Source organism: Ostrea edulis, chromosome 5 (genome assembly GCF_947568905.1).
Source record: "Ostrea edulis chromosome 5, xbOstEdul1.1, whole genome shotgun sequence".
In the NCBI taxonomy this organism is placed as follows: Eukaryota; Metazoa; Mollusca; class Bivalvia; order Ostreida; family Ostreidae; genus Ostrea; species Ostrea edulis.
In genome coordinates, this window is record NC_079168.1 from 12542519 (window position 1) to 12560745 (window position 18227).

The 18227-nt window shown below is 34.6% G+C and overlaps 1 protein-coding gene across 1 annotated transcript in view; it reads left to right on the forward strand.

The window, feature by feature from the left end:
* LOC125649529 (TALPID3 protein-like) overlaps positions 1-18227 on the forward strand; it is an 81667-nt gene that overhangs the window by 10910 nt on the left and 52530 nt on the right. The window lies entirely within an intron of this gene.

Genomic DNA, 18227 nt, shown 5'->3' on the forward strand with positions numbered 1-18227 from the left:
GAAGTCAGCATTCTATGGTCGTTATAACGATCTAGTTTGTCAGTACAACCTATCATTGGGTCCAATGCTGTCTGACATGTTTCATACTGATTGTTAGGCCATTCTTGGCACACTAATTTTGACTATGGATAACTCCGTTTACTTGATCAGGATATAGGGCTCCTGGTGGGTGTGACCGGTCAACAGGGGATGCTTACTCCTCCCAGGCACCTGATCCCACCTCTGGTGTGTCCAGGGGTCCGTGTTTGCCCAACTATCTATTTTGTATTGCTTATAGGAGTTATGAGATTGATCACTGTTCGTTATCTTCACCTTTCATACATATTTCTCTTTACGTACACTGTCACCATGCATTCACACAACACTTATACAACTTCTATGTGAGACTGTAACAAAAATAAGTGAAGTATGCTTTGATGTGTATCTATTTTAACTACATATAAAACAGTGCAATATGAAAATGAAAAATGACTGTAAAATGCATCATTGTTTAGTGTTTGTAAAAATATATTGCTGGGGTATTTAAATTTTTTTTATTGTACAATTATTTATCAATAACTGTTTATGTAGAAACATATATTCATGTCCATAATATTATATAAATTTATGCTGATTTAACTGCTTTTTAAAAACAGGTAAATTAATCTGTATGCCACACGCCAAATATGCTAGAGTTCCTCATTGACAATATCTTCGTGGTTTTTGGTGATCAGGTCTTCCAACAGTCTGTTGGAATTCCCATGGGCACGAATTGTGCTCCTTTGTTAGCTGACCTGTTTTTATATTCATATGAAGCAGAATTTATTCAAGAACTTCTACGTGAGAAGAAGAAATCTCTTACTGTGGCCTTCAATTTGACATTTAAATATATCAACGAGATTTTGTCTCTTAACAATAATAACTTTCATTCATATGTCGATTCGATATATCCCTGTGAGCTCGAAATAAAAGACACCACAGAGTTGTCCACTTTGCTTCATACTTAGATATTTTATTGAAAGTAGACATTAATGGCAAACTGACAACTCAACTGTATGACAAACGGGATGATTTCAGCTTCTCCATTGTCAACTTCCCATATTTATGTAGCAATATTCCATTATCACCTGCATATGGTGTTTATATCTCAACTGATCCGATACGCAAGAGCTTGTTCTGCGTATGGTCAGTTTTTAAATCGAGGCAAGCTACTGACAAACAAGTTGATAGTACAGGGGTGTCAACAGTCTTGATTGAAGTCAGCATTTCGCAAATTCTATGGTCGTTATAACGATCTAGTTTGTCAGTACAACCTATCATTGGGTCCAATGCTGTCTGACGTGTTTCATACCGATTGTTAGGCCATTCTTGGCACACTGATTTTGACTACTGATAACTCCGTTCACTTGATCAGGATATAGGGCTCACGGCAGGTGTGGCCGGTCGACAGGGGATGCTTACTCCTCCTAGGTACCTGATCCCACCTCTGGTGTGTCCAGGGGTCCTTGTTTGCCCAACTATCTATTTTGTATTGCTGATGGGAGTTATGAGATTGATCACTGTTTATTATCTTTGCCTTTCATGTACACTCACCCTCCAAGAGGGCCTCTTAAATGCCTTACATAATTAGGTGGTTGAATGGATACAGTTTAGAAAAGATTAATTGATTAAAGTGTTATGATTTAAAGTCATCAGTTGGAAGTCAGTTCTAGTTTGTGTGGAATACCATGCATGACTGTCACTTGATGATACAAGACTTATATCTTGGAAATTATAAGGTGGAGTTTTCATAAATGTCTAATAATCTCAGAAGCACAGTGTCTTTTTCTACATCTGCAATGACTATTTCATAGTTGTGTTGTTATGTTTGCATTTTGAGATTTTCATTGGCACAGTTATTTGTTTGAGGTCAGTCATGTCATTTATCTGAGTGATAATGCTCAAAACTGTTTGATTACTTCGTGGTCAAAATATTCATGTGTGTCATCACTTATGATGCCATTGTTGTGTATTTATTGAACTGAGCTTACAGTTACGTTGTGATGGCCATTTCCCACAATGCATTGTGCAAAATGTGCACAAGTTATTTCACGGAATATATTTACACGATTTCTTTAAAAAAAACCCACCCATTAATTGTTTTATAGACAATGATGTTAAATTGTGGTGATTGATTTACAATGTAGTTAATTATTCTGTTTTTAGAATGATAACTTAGTATTGGAAGGGGGGGGGGGGGTACAGACTGCTCAGTAGTTTTCCGTGTGACACATTTGATTGGACACATTTCATGATGTCATGGTATGCAATGTAAGTGTCGAGTAGTTGCAGACTATAGATGCAGTTGAATATTGATTAGGTGTGTATTACTCAGTTAGACAATTTGCTAAGTTTTAGGTTGGAAAGACTTAGTGTTAAGTTTTTAGGTATTGTTAATTGATTTGAAAGTGGTCATGATGTGTATTCCTTGTGACAAGACCTTTCTTTAGCCAATTTAGGACCAAAGGTTGTGACCTTGACCTTAGAGTTTGACTTACTTTTAAGAAATTCTAAGCATTGTAATTCCTAGTCGTGAATTAAGAAATAATGATCGCGTTTTTGTGTAGAGTTTAACCTACTTTTAGGAAATCCTAAGCATTGTAATTCCTAGTTGTGAATTAAGAAATAATGATCGCGTTTTTGTGTAGAGTTTGACCTACTTTTAGGAAATCCTAAGCATTGTAATTCCTAGTCGTGAATTAAGAAATAATGATCGCGTTTTTGTGTGTGTTGGAGGATAACCTCAGAGGTAGGGAAATATTTTTTTGAAATATAAAAGTTGAGGCGTTAGCTGAGGCTTTTATATTTCAAACAACATTTCGAGACCAAGAGGTTATCCTGCAACATACATGAAAACAAGAACTTTATTTCTATTCTACTACAGCTCAGAAATATACAGCCAATTGTTTTCCTATATAGTGGCAAATTACATGTAGGTCTCTGTGACATCATGGCAGTTTTCAAAATGGTCTACATGGTTTTTTGTTGATGAAAGAGGTGAGATGGTAGGAGCGTTCTACATCTATTTTTGAAAAAAAAGATTTCAAGTATTTAGTTTGATGTTAACGGATAATATCAATTGCTTTGACTACAGTTCAAGAAAAACTTGTCTGTGCATCACCATGTTTACATGTGTATCGCTATCGGAATGCAGATGATTGGTTTATACTGAATGACAAATGTTCTTCAGTCATTTATGAATTTGTTTTACAACATCTACTGATTGATTTTTATGATTGTAAAATTGACTTATCAGTCGTCAACTTTGTTGTTGCATTAACAAAACTTGAAGCGCAAGCGAGATGTGTATCAATTATTTCATAATCAGTTAATTTGTATGAAGATATATCGTAGAATAATGATCGTGGCATTCCTTTGATCTTTGATCTAAGTAAGTGAATGATATTACTGGTTGAATTTAACAGTCATTTTAACCTGTCACAATTATTCCTTGTTTTATTTATAGGATTCGCTTAAGACAAGTCAAACATCTAACGGTAATAACTATACTGATAACGTCATACAGTAATTTATTATGTCTTGAGATAATCTAACGTCACATATGTACTAGTGCATTGCTACGTCACAAAGCCAGCAAAAATAATGTACTGGTGCATTGTTACGTATAAATGCATAAAACATATTATTTACAATAATATCACTTTATGCGTTCTGTATGATAAATCTAGAGGTTAAAACATGTTTCCCGCAGCTAGTTATATTCCATCACAACAAACAATAATGGTTGTAGTTGTAAAATTGTCTTTATTATAATGACAAGAAGATATCAAGATAAACAATTAGGGAGATCCTACTTTCTTATCAAATTGTACATATATAGACTTGGTTTAGGATCTCCCAAAATTACATGTTAAGATATTGTAGTGTGATGATTATAATCACTATGATGAAAAATAAGGTGGCAACAAACAATAGGCCACCAAAATCCAATAAACATTGGATTTTCTGCCACCCATGGGAAACAACATATAGACATGCAAGAGGAAAGAAAATCCTCTGTAATATCAAACAATCTTGCAATTTAGAAAAGGAAATTCTAATAATGCATAATACATAACAGAATACTTATATAATTACATGTATGTATGTGGTTTTATCTATCAAAGCAAATTACATACATTGAACAACACAAAACTTTAATATTTTTTTTCTTTATTTTTGTCATTTATTGCACATGTTTCATTAATTTTTGGATTTAAATTATGTTATTTGCTTGACTTAAAAGAGAAAGCGTCATGGAGCTATCTGTGAAATGTAAGTTAAAAAAGTTTCAGAATTAATAACATGAGGAAATACAAATTTATAACACGTTCTGTAGTTGGAAGATATTTAAGTTTCATTTCTTTAAAGAATATCAAGATTATTACACATGTAGAAAGCTGCATGAAAAACGAATATAGTACAATATTTCAACGTGATTATAGAAGATCATGACGGAAAAGTTGTGTCTTTGTCTAACATGTCTAAGAAGTAGTTTCCTAGCCACCTGAAATATACACTCCAAGACTTTGTTTCTGTTGATGTTTTCAATATTTGCTTCAGAAATGTGTATTGATAAAGAGATATAGCACAATATTCTATTTCAAAAATGTGTGATCTTTTGTTTTGTACTTATCGAGTGTTTAAATCTACTTGCTATACATGGTATAGGGTGCTTATGTTTGACATTGTGATAAAATAAAATGCATAGCAATTTCATGAAGATAATAGTATTTCTCTTTTCTGTAATTTTTTTCAGCTATATGAAAAAACACAGAAGGGTCAAGTTTTGGAATTCTTTATTTTTAAGCTCATAGAATTGCACACATTAACTGAGAATGGGTATCTATAGAAATGTTTTTATATATTTATTTAAATATGGTATTAAAATATTCAGAATAAACCTATTATTTATTTTGAATGCAAAACCTACATTATAAATGCCACAAGAAAGAAACGTATATCATCTTAATTTGAAATCATAGTCCAGTGAAGGCTTATCCTGGCGCGTTACAAATGCATTATAGTTCAATATTGTAAATGGTTTTCAGTTTTCATGCGAAGTGCTTTCTCATTTCCAACTTTATTACCGTCTCTTTGAATAGAGTGTGAATCAATAAAGACAGAAAATTCATTCTTTTCCAGATCGACCTGAAACTTTCAAATTAAATGAAAGGTTGAAACCAGAAATCCTAAACATAAAATAGCAAAAGAATTGAATTATATTGGTTGTGATAGCAGGAAGTGTAGATATAGATACACAGGAATTCTCACATGTCCTCGTTAAAAGTCTGTCACGTGATACTAATCACTGGATCAAGAAAAGTGGTACCGTAATTGGAATTTTATATCTTAGAGTCAGAAAAACTTGTTAACAACAATCAATATTACATATCACATTTAGTGTATTTCCAACCTTGAATTTATTGTATGTATGTTAATATTCAGTACATTGAGTGGAAATCGGTCTCTAAACTATTTCTAATAATATCCATTGATCATGTTGAAGCAAGAAGATCAAGATTTGCAATAGTTTGATTTTACAATGATATTCATCAAGCATGAAGCATATTATCAAACATTATTCCGTGTATAGGGCTCGCAGTGTTTCAAAGGTCAACAGGGGATGCTTACTCCTCCTAGGCACCTGATCCCACCTCTGGTGTTTCAAGGCATTCATGATTGCCCTACTCTCAGTTTTGTTAATGAGATTGATCACTGTTCGTTATCTTTACTTTTTCACATCAAAAATCTTCAAACATCTTTTCAATGCGTTAAACATTACATGAACTACCTTTAAATACAGTATGCTTGTGCTTAAAAAATTGCAGTTTTCTTATTGATAGTGTGTGATGTGTATATAATGCTTTTTGTATGTTAGACGAAAGAAAATAGATACATAAAATACATCGTTTACAAAAACAAACTCAGTGTACAGTGTAAATCTTTTATGTATATATATGCATATATACAAACATTTAAATAACATCTTCTTTAATGCTATTGATTCAAAATTGAAACTAAATAGATATTTAGAAGGAGTTGGCAGTCTTTTACCAAAATTGTAAATTTCATAATAATTATTCCAGGGTATGGGTTTGGGTTTGGGTCCCAGGGTGGGACCAAAATTATCATAGTGATCCTTAATGTCTTTATCATTTGAAAGACTTCTTTAAGTTTGCTGATATTGAATAAAAACTAAATGCATATTCAGGAATAGAAAAAAAAGATGTATCAAAATTATGAATTTTGCAATCCCAGAGTTTTGACGCTAGGACTGGTCCAACTTATATTAGGTAAAGTCTTTCATCAGTATAGGCACTTTTGGTTGCAGTTAAGTTTTAAGAACATACAATGTATCTTGTTTCATACTTTTGCTGAATATTAGAATTTAGGTTAGATATACTTTTTGTAGATTTTTTAGCCCTATAGTGATGGATACTTTTAACAGATACTCATTTGACTGATAAGGCCCTATAGTGATGGATACTTTTAACGGATACTCATTTGACTGATAAGGCCCTATAGTGATGGATACTTTTAACGGATACTCATTTGACTGATAAGGCCCTATAGTGATGGATACTTTTAACGGATACTCATTTGACTGATAAGGCCCATTGGTCTCTTGTTTATATTTACTTCTACTTTCACTTCTGTTGGAATTCCCAGTCATTAAAGTAATCGTACTATATTTAAGATTCATACAGGCTTTACAGCATTGTTCAACAATGCATTCATGACGAAATGGTTATCATTACAATTCGTAAAGATAGCAAAGGCAAAAACATTGGAAAGGTAAATAATAAAAATTACATGCTGGTTTGGTAAAGTGATAAATTACATTACAATTACAGTCAAACCTCATTATCTCGAACTCATTGGGACAGAGAAAAAACTTCCAAGATATCCAAGGGTTTGAGACATTGAGGGTAGAATACTTGGAGAATAAATGGGTGGGACTTCCAAATCACTTTGACATATCCATAGAATTCAAGATATCAGTGTTCCAGATACAGAAGTTCAACTGAATATGTAATGTATTGCATCATAAAATAAAAATTACAATCAATTACTACTTCTGAATTTGTACAGGTATTTGATTACAATTAATAAAACATCCCCATTTGTCATTGTTAACTTTCCATCACTCAGATCTCTGTTTAGTTGGTGATTGTCACTGGGAGGGTGAAGATCTGAGAACTTTGGAGTCTTGTGGAATTGGCAGTTGACTTGTGTGTCTGTCATAGCATGCAATACATCACTTCAGCAGCCCAAGAAAATGTTACTATTAATGACACCCACCCACATATAGATAAATTAACTGTTATATTAGTCTGATCTCACCTCTATCCTCGGAAGTTCTATGTCCTTATAAGAATTACGTTGGCAGTATTTATGTTGAATGATTGTCTTTGATGGGTGTATGTTTCCAGTCCCCATTAACTTGGGAACTTTTCAGTTATTTATTGCTTAATCAGACTAAAATAAGGAAGGATGTCCAAGAGACAAACTGGAACAGACTATCTTAGAAGAAAAGAATTACAAGAGAGAGAGAGAGATTAATTCTGAGTAAAACACATATATTTTCCCTACACAGAAATTGATCACCCTTGTGTTTTCGGATGAAGCATTTGTGTCTCTTGAATGACAGAAATCTGTCACAGAACAAGGCTGGGTCCTTAGTGGTTTGTTATACTGACAAATCAGCATTTCTTCTCATATACGACTATCTGTTGTGTTAAAACATGGAGGAGGATTTCCAGCTGTGTGTAAACTGCGAAAAACGTGATTTTCAACATTAGCTTCTGTATATTTAACCAATAATTTGTCACATTTTGCTTGGATGTGAAATAAGAGTAAGAATTTGTACAGAACTACTGTAAATTAACTGGTGCATTGCAAATATAGCCATCTTTTGTATTAGATGTTAAGATGATTGAAATTTTTGTGATGGAGATGATTGGATGTTGGTGAAGAGCGACTAGTTTTCCCGTTATGATATGATATATTCAGAGATAAACCTAATCCATGTCACCTATATTTAAAAATCAATGCATGAGCATTCATATAGATATTAATACATGTATAAACAAAGAATGAGATGTATAAAAAATGAAATGTGTTTGAAGTAAGTAAATGATGTAAATAGACAAACAATGAGAAGCATAATATTTCAAACATCTGCCATAATAAAGCTTTTGGCAGTTAATGATTTCCTTCCTTTAAATTCATAAATTGTAAATACATTATATGTATACTTCAGATTTTGTTGACTTATAGATGTACATAACTTGGCTAAGAAAATTCATTGGGGCATATGCTTATATGATATGCAAGTATTTTATCGGAATAAAATTGGTGATTGACATGGTAGTTATATTGATATGATGTGCTGTTTTTAATCATGTTTAATGACAACTTAATCTTGATGAAATAAATAAAGGGAACTTAATTTCTTGTGTAAAAATATGTACAAAGTATTTGTTAGAAATTCTAGAGGATTTTTTTAAACTGCCTCTTTCACTCCCTCACCCCCATTTTATTATCCCCTTGCAATGAATTGTGAGAGGGTGTGTGATAATGGAAGTATTTGTGTGTGGGTGTGTATGTGTGTGATGTATGTGTAAGACCATTGTCAGAAACCCACGGTTGATTACGCTTTGTTCCTCTCTCCATCACCCGTGGGTCCATTCATCCCTACTTGCGTATTCTCATGAATAAATGATTAAAAATATCAACCAATCAACATAATTGTTATAGTAACCAAACTCTCCTGTATTCAAAGGTAGCATTAACTTAACTTTGCTATCACAACAATAGTGCACCAAAATTGGGCTGAAAGCATCTTGTTGATTGGACAATTTCACTCAGGGTGTACTATGAGCGCCCAATCAAATTACCTCATTAATTATTCATGAGAACGGGCAAGTAGGAATGAATGGACCCACGGGTGAAGGAGAGAGGAACAAAGCGTAATCAACCGTGGGTTTCTGACGATGATGTAAGACTGACCTTGTAGAGTCGACACTCTACAGGCCACATTTTTTGCTCGTTTGATTTGAGACTTAATTCACATGTAGTTTTGTTATCAAAAGATCAAGAACACTATTGATTTTGAGGTCATAAGATTAAGGTCACTACAGGACTTCATAAGAAACCTTGTAGACACTACAGGCCACATGTTTTGCTTGTTTGATTTGATACTTAATTGACTTGTAGTTTAGTTATCAAGAGAGGAAGAACTGTATTGATTTTGGGGGTCAAAAGGTCATCAAGGACACTATGAGACTTACATTTACTAATTGTCGACAGTGTGAAGGGATGCTCTTTGAATTTTTCAATCCCAACAGGTTATTTTCTTTAGAGGAGGAGGGGAGGGGTCAAGCCCCTTTTTGTTGTAGAAAATACTATCTATGGTCACAATGCCCTCTTTGAATTTTTCGAAACCTTCCCAGATAATGGTGATAAACCTTTTATTCATCCAAACACTGTGGTTTCTCGCTCAGCTCAGGACTAAATCTTATGATGCTTGTGAAAGGTAATTACCTACTTATTAATCACATTTACCCTACTCTTCATTTTGTATTCTTTATAGGATTTATGAGATTGATCACTGTTATCTTCACTTTTTAGCTCACCTAAGCTATAAGCCCATTAGTAAGCTTTTTAGATCACCCGTTGTCCAATGTCAATCTGCCTGTCCATAAACTTTACACATTTTTAACCTCTTCTCCAGAACCATTGGATCAATTTCAACCAAACTTGTTGTAGAGTATCCTTGAGTAAAGGGGATTCAAAATTGTTTAAATGAAGGTCATACCATTTTCAAAGGAGAGATAATTAAGAAATAGTGAAAATAAGGTGGCCTCATTTAAAAATCTTCTAAAGAACCACTGGACCAGAAAAACAAAACTTATGTGAATTTTAAGATTCCCAAATGAGTGGAGATTCAAAATTGTTCAAAGCAAGACCCCTGGGAGTAGGATGGGGCCACAATAGGGGATCAAAGATTTACATAGGGATGTATAGGAAAAAATCTTTAAAAATTTTCTTCTCAAAATCAGAAGGGCCATGATTTGACATCATTGATATGCAAGCATCCTGAGGTACTGCAGATTCAATTTACTTCAAATCATGGTCTGGGGATAGGTCAGGGTCTCAATTATAGGAGATCAACGTTTTACATGGGAATGTAGTAATCTTTGACAAGGACCACTGATTAGATATAAATTAGTGTGCAAGCATTCCAATACTGCAGATATTCAACTAGAGTTGGTTTGAATAGGGAATCAAAATTTTACTTGAGAACATAGAGAAAATTTGAAGAAGAAGAAATTAAAGAGGAGCAGGGCTACAAATCATTTCAACATGGAAATGTTCCGAATGCTGGTTTCTTTTTTTCATGGAACTTTGGGTTGGATGGGGATAAAATTTTTGAAAAAAAATCTTCTCCAGAACAGCAAGGCGTGTTAGTTCTATTAATTTTGAGGCATCCCCATGTTGTGTGGATTCAAGTTCAGTTCAGTCAAAACCCCATGTTGTGTGGATTCAAGTTCAGTTCAGTCAAAACCCCATGTTGTGTGGATTCAAGTTCAGTTCGGTCAAAACCCCATGTTGTGTGGATTCAAGTTCAGTTCAGTCAAAACCCCATGTTGTGTGGATTCAAGTTCAGTTCGGTCAAAACCCCATGTTGTGTGGATTCAAGTTCAGTTCAGTCAAAACCCCATGGGGCTAGGTTGGAGTTCAACATTTGTCATAAGTTTAAAGAGGGTAAAGATCTTTAAAAAAATCTTCTACCGAAAAACAGCAGGGCCAGGTGACTCAGGTGAGCTTTTGTAACAGGGGTCTCCTGTTCATTTAAAGGGGCTGTAGTTGTTAACTATAGGTTGTAAAAACTATTTCATTCTGAACCGTGATTAAAATGCTCTAATGTGTTAACAATATACAGAAAAATAAACATGAGAGTGAAAAAGAGCATCCTCCAATCAAATCTTATGAAAATAATGTAAAATTTCTCCACAATGAATTCTTTACTTCCATATAGTAATTTGTTTCTGCCATTGTTCCTGTATTTAAGCAAAAGAAACTCTAATGTCAAAATTACAACAAAAGATGTATGAATTTTAATCTTTCAGAGGTGATTTTTACATGCTGTACCGTTTCAGTAAGTTTGGTTATAATCGACAAATGATTTAAAAAATGACTTTGGGTGCTAATATCCCTTTAAGATATGCATGCTAGTATCCTTCATCTTAAAATTTAAGATAGGAAGACCACCCGTTTTCTTCGGAAAAAAAAATTAACCAGCCTGTGTGATTTTGAATTCTGATGGATGTTGGAATTATGTTCAGACGTGAAAAGCTTATACTAATGGGAACAGATTTTCTCAGATTGATCAACATAGAGACAGAGGTTAAAAGAGGACTGGCTGCTTTCGAAGAAATGCTTCTGAATGAGTTTAGTGCAAAAATCCCCGAATACTAATGTCCTTAACTATGATTGAACCGATATTATATGTTTTAAGTGGTCTTGTCAGACAAAATTCCAAACCCTGATAAATGTTTTTGTTGTGTGTTTGGCTTTTGGGGGGGGGGGCTGTTTTGTTTGTTTGTTTGTTTGGTTTTTTGTTGTTGTTTTTTACAAATGCCAAAAAAAAAAGAAGAAAAAAAAGAATGTCACAGTGATGAATTTGTAGTGCATGCTTTGGTACCATGTATTGGTATAGGAAAGCACGACTAAACTGTAAACAATACCTATATTAACACAAAATGATAATATCACAGTCATCAACCTCTCAAAACAACTTTTTCACTCTCTTTATGCCCAACTAGATACTCTCCTCAATATTTTTAGAACATGATTGTTGTGCATAAGGAGAATACCATGGTCTGAGCATGATATATCATAATAATAAAACTAACAGTGTATCATACTGGCATCGCATCGTAATGATAAAAGTAACTATGTATCATATATACATCACATCGTAATGATAAAACTAACAATGTATCATACAGGCCTCACATCGTAATGATAAAAGTAACAATGTATCATATATACATCACATCGTAATGATAAAACTAACAATGTATCATACAGGCCTCACATCGTAATGATAAAAGTAACAATGTATCATATATACGTCACATTGTAATGATAAAAGTAACTATGTATCATACAGGCATCAAATCGTAATGATAAAAGTAACTATGTATCATATATATGTCACATGATAATGATAAAAGTAACAATGCATCCTAAAGTCAATAATGTGTCACATCATAATTTTGTGATCCTCAGGCAGAACCAATGTACCAAGTTTGATGTCTGTCAAGCAAACCATTCTCAAGATATTGAATGAACAATATCTTACTATGTCCAGTTTGGCCCTTGACCTTTAACCTTGTGACCTGAAATCAAATGAGGTCATCTACTCTCTAGAGGCAACCACTGTACCAAGCTTGGTAACTGTCAAGCAAAGGGTTCTTTAGATATTTAGCAGACAATATCTTACATTAAGAGTAAATTGACCTTTGACACCTCAAAATTAAAAGGATTCATCTACTTGCAAGGAGTAACCACTGTATCAAGTTTGGTAACTGTCAAGCAAAGAGTTCTTTAGATATTGAGCGGACAAGACATGGTCAACAGACTGACTGACAGGTGCAAAACAAAGAGTAACAATCACAAATATTGGTCTACGGAGCAACAGATTGACCCTTGACCTTGTGACCTGAAAATCAATAAGGGTCATCTGCTCTCTAGGAGCAACCACTGTATCAAGTTTAGTAACTGTCATGTTCTTTAGATATTGAGTGGACATAACTTGGTTTACAGACCAAATGACCGACCGACAGGTGCAAAACAATATGCTCCTTCTTTTTCAAAGAAGGTCATAAAAAAGAGTTGTGATTACAAGATAAAAGTTGTAATTACGAGACTTGAAAGTTGTAATTCCAGATAAAAAGCCATAATTCAGGGATTCAGAAGATGTAATTACTAAAGAAAAAAGTTGTAATTTTGAGAAAAGAAGATACTGAGGATGTCGCTTCTCACCGCTGCAACCCAAGTCCGAGCCTCAAGATCCTCAGATCAGCAGTGGTTGTAGGTGAGAGGGTATTGTTGTCACCCACTGGACACGTGGCTTTTTTCGGGTACTCTGGTTTCCTTCCACATTAATGACCCCTTCACGCCAAAATCCGAGCTGACGAAAAGCATCAATTAAGTTGTAGAACTTGTTTGTTAAATGTCGTAAAATAAATTAAATTTAAACTTTTTAAGAGATTCAAAGTTTTGATTATGAAATTTAAGAAATGGACTCATCAGTTAAGAAATTGTAATCGTTAAAGTCAGGTTTATGAGACATGGAGAAATTGATGGGATAAGTTTGAAATTAATCAGTGTAATTATACAGTAATGACTGCTACATCATAGTAGGAAGGGTGTCTTTACGCCCAGGTGTCCACATCATTTTGTGAAAAAGGGAAATGAACTAGTATGGAACAGAATCATAGGAACTTTATCTTTATTAATAATCAAAGAATTCAAATAAAACATAACTGTGTTCTGTGTAGACTGCAGTCACATCCCTGAACATAACTGTGTTCTGTGTAGACTTCAGTCACTTCCCTGATCATAACTGTGTTCTGTGTAGACTGCAGTCACATCCCTGATCATAACTGTGTTCTGTGTAGACTGCAGTCACATCCCTGATCATGTCTCTGTGTTACATGTTTACCTTGACCTTGATAAATGATCTTGACCTTCGTTAGTCCCATGCATATAGCTTTGATGTTAGTCTTTCAGGTCACCAAACATGAAAAATAATTACCGATTATTGTTTTCCAGCAGTCACCAAGCATGAAAAATAATTACTGATTACTGTTTTCCGCATTCTATAAGATGTTTGGTCCATGTTAATCAGAATTCATGTTGGAGAATTGTTGTGATAAAAAAAATTGAAGCACCAGGTGGCTGTTTAAAAACTTAGATTTTGATATTACCATGCAACAGGGGGTACCTGTCCATAGGAAATGTATGAATAATTCATGTCCATGTAAGTGTAGATGTTATTTGGTTCGGGGTCTCCCTTTTTTTGATCACATCATGATCAAAATAACAATTTCTGATTACCAAGACTCCTTGACCTCTTTAAACACTGGCATCCTGTCTATAAAGTTGTGACTTTGAATGTAAGTATGAAAGGTGGTACTCTTGTACGTGTTTCGTCGGCTTTTCTCAGGGTAGAGTAACTATATTTATGGTAGAATTCAGTATGGAAGCCGATTACTGTCATTGAAGGAATAATTACAAAAAATGTTTTAATTACGAGATAGAATGTAATGATCTTGTTTTATGAGAAAATACATCATCTTTCCGAGTTAATAATGATCTTTTTTTTAGTTATTGGGACATTACGAGTTCCTTATCATGCCATTGCAAGACGAGAAGTCGTAATTATGAAATAAATATCTCGTAATGATGAGAAAAATTAGCCATGTACATTACGAAATAATATTATCTCGTAATTACGAGTTCCTTTTAAGGGTGTATAAAAATACAGTAAAATGGTGTTCTTTTTCTTCTTCTTTTTTTTTTTTTTTTTTTATCCCAGTCTGATTAAAACCAGCCCCCCCCCCCCCCCCCCCTTTCTCCTATGGTCGTCAAACTGTTTTTACCCATTCAATCACTCGTGCATGCAGCATACCTTTTGATTCGGGGGTTCCGATTTATTATACAGTAAAACATGATGTTATACAGTACAAATTGATTAGATATGCTAATATTTTCTTCATTCGCGTCTGTTGGATCATAGTTGCTGGAGACCCCCCCCCCCCCCCTTCCCCGTCCGTAGTCCTCATCTCCAGTGATATTCAGATTGATGTTTTATACATAGCAATTATATTTATATCGAACGCCCACATTTTAAATTTATTCCATGCGAAAAATGCCAAATGTTATTGATAATAAATTTCCTGACCCGTTCTCAAAGCATATCCACCATATATAAAATCATAGTTGCTTGACACCCCCCCCCCCCCCCCCCCCCCCCCCCCCCCCCCCCCCCCCCCAGTATGTAGTCGTCCTTTTTTAGGATTTTAATTCTATTGAAAATATTTTTATGTTTATGTTTATTGAAGTGTACTTCATACAAAAGATGATCATGTAACTAAATTCCACAGAGAGTATCCGCCGCATGTAAAATTATTTACGCTCTGTGGGTGGATCAAAGAATTTAATTATAATGTATTTGATTAGGGATGGGTGTTGGGCTTCCTGTCCTCAAGAATTTATGGAATTAGATACGCAATTATATCTGCATGGGCGCTTACTTTTTTTATGCACTCATCATTGATACATGTTAATTTCAAAGAACAATGATCAAGAAATCCTTTCTCATGTGACAAAACGTCCTTTGTCATGTGACAAAACATTTCAAAAAATAAGTAAATAAAACAGAATAAGGTATTAATCACACGGAGTTAATCTGGTGATAATCGGTTCCTCCTGGCATTGTGATATGGTTGTATTAGGGTATAATTGGGTCATATCTTGATGAAATTATGTTTCTACCTGAAGTTAAATGGTGGAGACTTCCTGTTATTAGTCTCCGAGCTTATCTAGAGCGCAGCAGGGGGTCTCGAGAAAACATTACGTCAAGGAACTGGAACATTTTATGAATATATGAATATTTGATTTGACAATTTTCGAAGAATTTTCAAGGTGCTCAAGGCATACGTTGACCAAATGCACTGTATTGTTTGTTTTTTAGTACGTGCTTGATACATTGAAATCTGACTCCAGTACATATCTCATCTCCAAAGCGAGTCAGCGAGAGGGATCAAATTTCATCAAGTCATAAACACTTATTGCACGTAAACAATGCCCAGCATGCTAGATTTGACAAGACAGCTCTCCTACAATATACAGAATCGTTCTGATTCATCTTGTAATACCAGCGAATCAAACCCATTGTCTGTCAGGTATTTTGGACGATGTTCTACAGAGGCGGGCGCTATTTGCGATGCTTCGGTCGTCTGCCAGTGACGTCTTCCCGTTGTAGACTGGCTATGTAAACGTCAAATGCACAATGTCCAGGAATAGATAATGTTGATAGCTTGTTCTTGAAAAATTGTTTTTCAATGCAGGTGAACATATTCCGTTTCTCAGTTGAAATTTTGCTCCAAACTTTGATATAAGATTTAATTCATTAAAAAAAAAAACTAGTATAAACGTGTGTCAAAGTTGATAAAGACGAGTTCATCGTAAAGAGCTGTTCCAATTTACCATAGAAGATGAAGGAAATCATCCGTACAGGAGGTTCTCCTTGTATAGCAATTTCAATTGCATTTCTGTATAATGTCAGGCTATTTCATAGTCATTGAAATTGACGGGAAAATAGCATACCCCCATCAAATCTTTTGGCGGTACTGTTGCAAATTCTACACTGTGATATGATTTGGTTGCATGCCTTAAACTTTTCTGATTACACGATATATGATGCAGACCTATACCTATACAGACTAGTTATAGTTTTCTGAATTCATTACGGGAAAAGCAAGCTGGGTGTTTTTTTTCTAAGTCTGTCGAAAAGTCTCTGCGCAAAGCTAAAGATTTTCATTGTGTCCTTGTTTTTTTTGTTTCCGTGACAGTACACCATACACTTAACCAAAAAAGCTATACTGACATTATTGTCAACAGTGCATATGTATTTTAATATGCAACTCGCGTGTCGAAGGGCGATTGGATTGCTGAAAAACCTGATTAATTTCTGATCTTTCGTGTCGTCTGGACCAGTGCTTGCCGTGTATATTGAGGGACCGCTAATTGCCTGCCGTGCCCAAGGCCTCTCTTTCGTGGTATATGGAAGTGAAGTTGCGTGACTTATCGAAAAATGACACAATCTGTTAGCGACGCGCCAATCCCTGTGCATGGTAACCCTGCTATCGGCTTATCTTAGAACATTTCTTCCTGTATAATACGTTGTACATGCTCTACGTAATACACACTGCATGGCATTGTCTGAATCCAATACACAATTTTTGACACTTTGACTATTCTCAATATTAAAGGCTTGCGTTTCATAAAGGTGACAGTGGGGTCCGGTCAATTTTGAAATCCTTTAATATTTTCGTTTACTTAACAAATGTGAATTACATTTAAAAAGAAAATACACGAGGGTATGAACTGTGACGCTTCACGCCGGCATGCTTCAGGAAAAAATACCAAACTTCCACCAGAGTTCGTTTGCTTACAAACCAAACTCTTCCATTTAGGCATTATGGGATATCGATTTCTTAGGCCGCGTATACTGTCTGACGTCACTGTAGAAAGACGGAAAAACATAACGTCAAACGTAAACAACTTTCAAAACAAGAACGTAAACATTAAGTTCATTAATTTACACAATAATTTGAACAGAGTCTCCCTACTTTTTAATGATCTTTTGATCATTTTATGTTTAAAATAAAATCCATACTTTTATATTAATGCTCTAAATATCAATATTTTCAAACTTTTAACTGCGAACTACTTCTTTAGTGTTATTTGCCTGCGTGATAATCGCGGACTCACAATATACAAATCTGTATATTGTGCTGCGTCACATAGGAGAGGTCCAAACTCCCCGTCGAGGCCTCATTACGTCACCTACGAATAGACCTCTCCTATGTGACGCAGCACAATATACAGATTTGTATATTGTGAGTCCGCGATTATCACGCAGGCAAATAACACTAAAGAAGTAGTTCGCAGTTAAAAGTTTGAAAATATTGATATTTAGAGCATTAATATAAAAGTATGGATTTTATTTTAAACATAAAATGATCAAAAGATCATTAAAAAGTAGGGAAACTCTGTTCAAATTATTGTGTAAAGTAATGAACTTGATGTTTACGTTCTTGTTTTGAAAGTTGTTTACGTTTGACGTTATGTTTTTTCGTCATTCTACAGTGACGTCACAGTATACGCGGCCTAAGAAATCGCTATCCCATAATGCCTAAGTGGAAGAGTTTGGTTTGTGAGCAAACGAACTCTGGTGGAAGTTTGAGGAGAGGTCTATTCGTAGGTGACGTAATGAGGCCTCGACGGGGAGTTTGGAAAATAGACGTACTATATTTATCTGTATTCATACGCACATTGTTTATAGGTACAATGCATTAATGAAGAAATGGCTATCATTGCAATTTGTACAGAGCAAAGGCAAA